Source organism: Hibiscus syriacus, unplaced genomic scaffold (genome assembly GCF_006381635.1).
Source record: "Hibiscus syriacus cultivar Baekdansim isolate YM2019G1 unplaced genomic scaffold, ASM638163v2 tig00111059_pilon, whole genome shotgun sequence".
Classification (NCBI taxonomy): Eukaryota; Viridiplantae; Streptophyta; class Magnoliopsida; order Malvales; family Malvaceae; genus Hibiscus; species Hibiscus syriacus.
The window spans coordinates 964,730-972,249 of record NW_024062966.1 but is presented as its reverse complement, the minus strand read 5'-3'; the positions used below and the strand labels follow the sequence as shown (position 1 = coordinate 972,249).

General features: G+C 33.4%; 1 pseudogene; it reads left to right on the top strand.

The window, feature by feature from the left end:
• Window positions 1-3,505: 3,505 nt before the first annotated feature.
• LOC120151564 lies at window positions 3,506-6,753 on the top strand (annotated as a pseudogene).
• Window positions 6,754-7,520: the final 767 nt, after the last annotated feature.

Sequence of the window (7,520 nt, the reverse complement as noted above, 5' to 3'; positions counted from 1 at the left end):
AGGTTTGCTTAGTATTATAGAGAATTTTCAAGAGAGTTTTACTCCATCCAAATATCTTTTAATATTCAAATTTAAATAGAAAATATTATTTTTTTTAATTTGAAATATTCAAAAGATATGTTCTCTTTTTACTTTTCAAACTTAAACAAATATTATTTAATTTGAAATATTCAAAAGTATATAATTATCTTTTAATATTCAAAGTTAAATAAATAATAAATATCTTTTTAATTTGATATATTCAAAAGAATAAGTATCCTACTAATATTCAAATTAAATAGTATCTTTTAATTTACAATATTCAAAAGAATTGTGAAATTAATATAAATATTAAATCCATGAATGTATTTACTTTTTTTTCATTCTGCAAAAACTGAACCCTATATGTGATTTCTTTCTCATTTATTCTTTACTAGTGATATGTTGATTTTCGTCGAGGCATCAATTGAATAGATGATCACTTCTTGATAAATTCTGCGAGTGTTTTGGGCACAAAGTAAGTCATGAAAAGACGAATATTTTCTTTTCTTCAAACTTACTTATGGAATTGAGACAACAAAATAAACTCTTCTTTTGGGTTCAATGAGGTAGCAAACTTAGGGAGGTGTTTGAGAGTGCCCCTACTACATTACCAAGTAACAACAACATCCGACTATCTAGTGCAGATGGTAAAAGAAAAACTATAATGATAGAAAGTAAAAACATTATCACTTGCGGGAAGAATAACACTGGCCAAATCAGTGTTAGAAGAGATTCCGATGTATGTTATGCAGACCACAATCATCCCCAACAAACACGTGAGGACTTGGAGCAACTTATCAAGAGATTCGTATAGGGTATTATAGCCAAAAAAGAGGAATGTATTTGGTAAAATGAGAAGGCATGTGCAAATCAAAATCACATAGAGGGCTCGGTTTCCACAAAATGGAAGTACAAAACAAAGAATGTGTTGAAAATAGTGTTCAATCTAATAGCCAAACGCGACGCTCTTTGGGTACGATTCCTAGGAAGCAAATATAAATGCTTTGAGGACATATCCACTTCACTACGGGATCAAAACTGCTCAAGATTATGGAAAGGGTTGAGTATAATATGGCAGGACGTAAGAAGAAACATCCAATGAATTATGAATAAGGGTAAGAGGACTGATCTTTGGTTTGATAATTGGATCGACGACGTCGGCCCATATACAAATAAATGCCATTAGCACTCATCGATGACTTAGTTGGATGGAAGAGGACAAAATAACAAGTTTTCAGTAAAAGCTACATACGAATGTCGAATTGGATCAGTGAAGGGTAAAGTTGATAAACTATGGGCGTTAATCTATAATTAGACAGGTCTGCAGCAAACAAAAATATTCCTATGGTTAACATGCTGTAACAAGCTAATGACAAACGTAGAACGCGTGCATGGACATTACTCGTTGGATGTTCGGTGTTATGTACGTCGAACCCAAAAAAATATGAGCACGTGTTAAGAAATTTCCCAGCAGCCTTGGCAACTCGGCAGTCTCTCCTAAAACCAGAAAACTTCCAAGAATTCTTCTTAATGGATGTTAAAACCTAGGTAAAGGTGAACCTATATCAATCTGATCATTTTGCAAAGGAGAGCCAAGATTGGAATATTTTGTTTGGTGCGGTAGCGTGGAACTTATGGCTTCAACGCAACTCAGAGACGTTTAATAACCCACTAGAAGACACTCGGTCGGTGTTAGAAAAAAGCAAGAATTTACAACGGATGACAAACAAAATTTAGGAAGGGAAAACCAAACAATACATGCAACAAACAGATGTAGAGAAAGGCTCAATACAATGGACTCCACCTGAGGAGAGTTGGTTCAAGCTTAATACAGATGGCACAAGGAGTCAGAGGAAGGGTAGCCTCCTATGGAGGTGTTTTACGAGACTTATATGGAAAATACAGATCAGGATTCTTAAAGTTCATATGAATATGTTCAGTCCTTGAAGCCGAACTATGAGGGGTTCTTATTGGCTTAAAGCACGTATGGAATATCGGAGCACGTAAAGTGGTGGTAGAAGTAGACTGCATGGAGGCTGCTCATCTGCTAAAACAAAGAGAGAAGTGGCAAGGATACTCACGCCTTCTGTTACATATAGAGGTATTGATAAAACGAGATTGGCTCATCCGAGTCCCACTTGTGATGTGAGATAACAACAGGCTTGCGGATTTCATTACAAAACTGTCATCCCAGGACACTAACTTAGCTAGATACCACCAGACACCACCACCGGAGGCCACACTAATTCTTCAAGAGGATACCGAAGCGGGTTGCCTTCCACCTTAGTTGAGCAAGCTGCTCATTCACTCTCCATCAAAAGAAAATCATAGTTTCTTTTTAATATTTAATTTATTAATCCATAAATCTAAATAAAATATTTTAAAGATTTATTATTATAGTAATTATTCTAATTTAAAATTATCTACGAAAATACCACCGACAAACGTAAATCAGATTAAAACATTGTGAGAAAATTATCTATGGAATTAAATTGTGTATCCAATTCAATTTGAGGTTCTAAAGCATGGAAGATTAACAAAATAATAAATAAACATCATCTTAAATAGTAGCGATAACGTCAAATCTAACCATAAAAAATAAACGAAAAAACAACCAAATAACCTATAAAAAATTAAAAATATGTAAAAAAAACCATTAAAAACGTACTAAAAGGAAGATAAACTCGAAACGACATATTTTTTAAGAACTATTCAAACCCTAAAATACCATAATTTCAACCTTTCAGGACATGCTACCCGCACATCGGCCCGAATCTATCCGGGATCCATACGGTTTTAAGGGGGCGTTTGGATGGAGGTATTTAAGATTCTCGGTAGAAATATTTTTTTCCTAACCAAGTATACCCATGTTTGGTTGAGTATCATTTCCCAAGTCAAGGTAATATTTGTTTCCCATCAGTGAATATTCCTGGGAATGTTATTCCCTCGCACCCCTTAGGTATTCTTTCATTCCGTGTGTTAAGGACTAAAATACCATTATTTTTTCGTTTCCATCGCGATGTCTTTGTATGTCTCTCTGTCATTTTCGTGATCGTTTACCATCTATTTTCGTGTGTTAAGGCCTCTGCAATCATCGTCCCAAACGAAGCATCACGCCGTTGTCGCCTGTTTGTAGACACCAACCAACATGTATGTCTCTCTTCTCCCGGTAAGATTTATTCTCCTCTCCCTTTCTTCTCCTCTCCCTTTCTTTACAATGTTTTACTTGTTTAATTTTTTCAGAAAAATTAGTGTAATCGATTTAAATTAACCTTGAGCGATAGTTTTCTTATAGTTGTTGTTTTGCTTGGATCCATTCTACCATTTTTTTCATAATCTTGTGCAGTATTTGAGTTTTAATGGAAGATTGAATAGTCTTAAAGAGGGGTTGTAAACTGTAAAGTAAAAGCAAGGATATTTGATAGGGTCCAGTTATATTCATAGTTGAATCAATTAGGGTTCTTCAAAAAAAAAAAAATTAACGCCGAGTTCTTTTCCTTGGTTTTATAATCCAAAATATTTTCCACTCCGTATATCAATTTAATGGCTGTATCGTCCTTCGATTCACTTCTGTTGTCGTCTTTGTTGTTCTGTTTGGATTATTGTTCAGTTTTTCGTTTCGTCGATAATGGGTTAATTTCAAAGCTATCTCATTCTTAGATTTTTAGTAGACCTTGTAGTTTCTAACATATTACAACCGAAGGCGGAGAAGTAATCACCGATATGGGTAAACGTAGGATTTTTTGTTCCGAAATTCTTTCTTTGCGTAATTTTTGCTAATTAATTTGATTAACGTTTTGCTTTTACCTTCTTTTTCTTATATAGTTTATGGGTTATTATCTCTCCAAATTGATATTAATAGTTGCGTTTGAAGAATAAGAATTTTCTATCATTTGTTTTGGGGTGTGTTTGGCGTTTATTTTATTTATATTTCGTTTAGGGTTTTTTAGCTAAATAAAAGGAATATATGAATTTTGCAGGTAAAAATCAGCGTAAGAATAAGATGATGCTAGATAGTGACGATGATAGTAGTAGTGTAAGTTCATCGTCTACCATGCAATCGGATCAATTCTCAGTTTCTGGAACTGAAGAACTCGAATTTAAAAAGGATAGTTTAATTGATGAAGCTGTGGATACTTTGTACGAAAAGAGGTCTGATATTGTTATTTTTTTGCTATATTAGCTTACTTATGTTTTGGATGAAAATTTGATGAAGAATTGTTTACATTTTTTAGGGAAGCATTGTTTGGTTAGATGAAATTAGTTACGTAGCCATATTTTAGAGATTTCTCAAATTTTTTAGAATTATTATAGTTTTGAGTTGGATTTGACTCAATTAGTGTTTTTCACCTTTGTTGATGAAGGGGTTCTACGCTTGAGAAGGCATTGGCCTCGATTATTGAGGCTTTCAACAGCGACTTGCAGCATCAGTTCGTGGAGAAGAAGTGAGTTGCTCTTTTTCCAAGTGTTTCTTAATCTTGGTTTCGATTTATTTTATTGCAAGGATTGCCCAATGTATTAGGACCATGGTTCTATGAGATTTCATGTAGTTTTGATTGGTTGGCGAGAATTCATGAATTGGTTAAAACATTGGCGCCCGAAGAATTAGAATAAAATGTGGTTTGAGTACTTGAATCTATGTGCCTCTAATGGTCATGTTATCTTTTTCCGTTGTTCAGATTTGCTACATTACTGCACCAGTGTCTGAATTCTATCAAAAAGGGGTCCAACAAGAGATATCTTTAGCTTCCCATGTTATTGGTTACTTTTGAAGCTTTTGCAGATTCTAATGCATAATGCATGGAAGAGACCACACGAATTAAGTATTCAATCTGATAAATTTCTTTTTGTAGGTTTGCTGGCTTTAACTGTTGGTCCTGGAGATAATGCACGGGAAATATTGGAGGAGTCGATAATGCCTATTTCACAGGCTTCTAAATCTGGTTCTGAATCTTCTAAGATAGCTTCGGTATGCAAGAAGTTCAATTGAGATTTGTTCTACTTCTAGTATTTTGTTGGTACTACAATGCTTAACCAGTTTCTTTTTACCTGATTTCCTGTTATAGTTACTGGAGTGCTTGGCTATTATCACTTTTGTTGGGGGGATCGATCCAGAGGAAACAAAAAATCAATGCAAATTATGTGGCAATCTGTTCATCCTAAGTTAGGTTCTAATGTAAGTATCCTGATTTTCATTAATTGAAAAACATCGAATAGTGTATTGAGGTTCACTGCATCAGTTATTGTTTTAAATTGTTCTTTTTCTAGTGGGGTGTAGTCTTAAATTCTCTTCATATATATCATGGTTATAAATGTACTTTTGAGTTTAAATATCAGAATAGTAGGTTAAAAACCTTGTGAGACTTCAATGTTTCCCCAGTATAATGGGATGAGACTGATCAATCTTGGAAAAATATGCAGATCCATAGCATATTTGTCTACTTTGCTAGATAAGGATGACCGATCTTTCCGCATTGCTGCTGGAGAAGCACTGGCAGTAATTTTTGAGATGGGAAGCTTAGAGAAGTTTGTTGCTGAAGCTAAAGGTTCAAATATTGGCTCAATATCTGAAGGAAATAAATCTAAAGAAGGATTCTTACAGATACAAGGACTGAGGGGGGAAATTCTGAATCAAGTCAGAGACCTCTCTGTGGAAGCTGGTGGTAAAGGTTCTGCCAAGAAAGATCTTAATAACCAGAGGAATTTGTTTAAAGATGTTTTGGAGTTCCTCGAGGTACTAATATTGTTGTCTTTCATGTTCATGACTTGCAATTCTAGGACATCTCATGTTAACTTTTATCATCTTGGTGATGTTAGGATGGTTATTGCCCGGAGACATCAATGAAGATTGGCGGGGATTCATTGCAGACATCAACATGGTCTCAGTTGATTCAGGTTCCTCTTCTTCCTCTTCCTGTTCTTTGGTTTCTTACATTAGTTATATGCCATGAATTCTTATATTATATAAAACTTCAATGCTACAGCTGAACTTTTTGAGGCACTTTCTTGGTGGAGGTTTCACTAAACACATGCAGGTCGGTCTTCTTTTAGTGAAGTTGATGCTTCTTGGTGCAGTTTGCTTGTATTCTATTTTCCGGTTGATTAAGCTCGACATATTTTGTTTTACTGTGTGCAGGAAAACGAGTTCTTTCGAGTTGTTTTTGGTTTTACTCCGAAAAGGAGGAATCTTCTAGGCAGTGCACATATATCCAACGGTCAAAAGGTCGGTTAGCTTGACCAGAATATTTAATTAACGATGTTAAGTGTTTTGTCTTTGAATGCTTTCTATGATATTCTGATTATAGGTATAAGATATTGGTCTATAATTCATTAGGCCATCACTGAGGCATGAACCGCTATATAGTTTTGACAGAATATTTATATTCTAGGTTGACGTATGTGACTAGACTTTCTCGGACATGCGAAATTGATATAGATTTATTGGGATTGTGTGGTACAGAGAATGTTGAAATCACCAAATTCAGTTATCAGCAAAGCAAGAACCCAGATCTTGAACAAGCAGCGGATGCAATCTAAGGTAGGTTTTTTCTGTGTTTGATGGGGGACATGGATGTAGTGTTTCCCAAACAAAGTTCCTGGTTAATGTTTTTGTTTTTTTCTTGATGTATTCAGGATAGGAACTTTGGGCACTTTGCTGTAAATGCTGGTGAAGACGACGCATAATCTTCTATATGACAGTGATTTATTGAGATTCAAAACTGATAATGTTAAATTTTTATTTTATATTATATAGTTTCATTATTGTGTAACGTTGATTGGTTTGTACAAGGCACCAATGAGAAATTTGGATCGGAATTGACATATAATGAATAAGCAGTTAATCCGCATGATCACTTCTGTAATGATCTAATGATGTATCTATTGAGTTGTGTTTACATAATATTACTAGGATCGTGTTATAAATTTATAGATAAAGTATGTAGAATTAAATATAAATATAAAAGATAAATAAATAAATTATTGTACATATAAAATATAATAAATATTATATCTTAGATAACAAAAATAATTTACAACTTTTTATTATTATGAATGTCTATGATAAATTATTGTATATAGAAGAATGTAAACCTTGTCGATTGAAAAATATAAGAAATCTTCCAGTGAATGTGTCATGTATGAACCGAAGCTAATTTTCACAATATAAACATTTAGTTAAATGTTGATGTAAAATTTTAATATATTTTTACATAAATTATGTAAAATTTAATATTAATTAAAATTAAAATAATACATGATATATTTAAATACTCAAGTAATATATTATCAACAAATATAATTTTTTTATAAATAATTTTTATTTAAATATTTAGAATTTCACTTGTTAAAAAATATAGAACAAGGACAATTTGATAAAATATACATTTCAGTAATCTTTTATTCCTTCAACCAAACACTGTAATTTTACATTCCTGCCAAACCAACCAAACACAGTAATGTAACATTCCCAGTAATTCTATTTCCTGGTAATCTTTTAT